The following is a 1,741-nucleotide window of genomic DNA, read 5'->3' on the forward strand; positions in this document are numbered from 1 at the left end:
TGAACTGTGAGTCGGTTCCTTGAGACATCAAGCCTGACCACAGTGAACTGTGAGTAGGTTCCTTGAGATATCAAGCCTGGCTACAGTGAACTGTGAGTCGGTTCCTTGAGGTGTCAAGCCTGGCCACAGTGAACTGTGGGTCGGTTCCTTCAGGTGTCGAGCCTGACCACAGTGAACTGTGAGTAGGTTCCTTGAGACATCAAGCCTGGCCACAGTGAACTGTGAGTTGATTCCTTTAGGTGTCAAGCCTGGCCACAGTGAACTGTGGGTGGGTTCCTTGAGGTGTCAAGCCTGGCCACAGTGAACTGTGAGTCAGTTCCTTGCCTTTCTTGCTGATGCTGAGGCTGAGATGTTTCAGGAAACACACACAACTGTGTGGCTTCAACTTGAGCCAGAGGAGGGTGCCTGGAAGTCCAAGGAAGGGTGAGAATAGTTTAATTCCAAAGTTATGATAGACGAAGCATCTTGTCCATATGCCCTGGAAGGCCAAATACAGGTTATCAGTCTAAATAAACAATATGAACTACTTAACAAATGTGCATGAAGATGTTATTAAATCAAACTCTAGCTCCAGTGAGAATGCATGAGGATCTCTCAGATTAGTAATGGTGATAAAAATGGAGAGAAGGGTTTTAGAAATAGAACTATATATTTAGTTGATTCTGCAAAAATGCCTGGGGCTTGGAGCATAAAAGAGACAGGCTCCCCCCACCCCCTTTAGGTGTTTACAAGCTAGTTGCTGAAAAGTAACTAAAGACAATTGAGTAGCTGGTGACACAAGAAAGAACAGAGGTACCTGCAGGTTGCTCAGTGAAAGAGAAGCCCGTCTCGATGATGAGCCAAGGTGGCAGGATGTGAAATAGAGTGGGACTTTTCAGAAAAGTAATGGCCTAGATTACATCTGAAGGGCACACAGTATCATCAGATAAAGAGGAAGGTGAGAGACAGAGTTATTGCGTGGGAGAATGGCACATAGAAACCTTAGAGTGAGTGACACTCATGTCAAAATTCATTTGGAAAAACAAGAGGGGTTCAGTACAACTTTGGAAAGCATGTTCTTGGGGAGAAGGAATGGGCTGTGTCAGGTAAGTGGGAGGACATGGCCTGGATGAGCACAGCTATTCAGCAAAGCTGTGAATGGACTGACTACAAACAGTGAGAAATTCCAGGATTCTTTCAAAGCCACAAGGCTGTGTATTTCAGAATGGGTTTGTTGGGTTTGAGGACCAGTTAGAGGCAGAATAATTGGAGATCAGACAAAATCCAAATGAAAGTTCCTTAAGGTAGTGAAAATGTGGCTGGAGAGACATGAATGGGCTTCAGACATAGTTAGAAAGGAAACTTGAAAAGACACAGAGATTGGTGATGTATAACTGTCAGTTAAGAAATATGGAGCCTATGTATAGAAAACACCAAAGGTATCTATCTATCTATCTATCTATCTATCTATCTATCTATCTATCTATCTATCTATCTACACCTACCTACCTACCTACTTAATGTTCAAGGATATCAGTGCTCCTGGAAAGTATTACACATTAGGATACTGGAAAGTATTAGGACACATTGGATATGGTTAGGGATTGCACTGGATGCAGAGACTGAGAACACAGAAGGGTATTGTAACAAGTAAGAATCCCTTACCAAGCCCTGGGCAGTCTGTGGATGAGCTGAGATAGATGAATGAGCAGAGCAATGAGTCTCAGGCCAGGATCAGGGATGATGTGATGGAAGAGATGTT

Source organism: Mastomys coucha, unplaced genomic scaffold (genome assembly GCF_008632895.1).
Source record: "Mastomys coucha isolate ucsf_1 unplaced genomic scaffold, UCSF_Mcou_1 pScaffold23, whole genome shotgun sequence".
In the NCBI taxonomy this organism is placed as follows: Eukaryota; Metazoa; Chordata; class Mammalia; order Rodentia; family Muridae; genus Mastomys; species Mastomys coucha.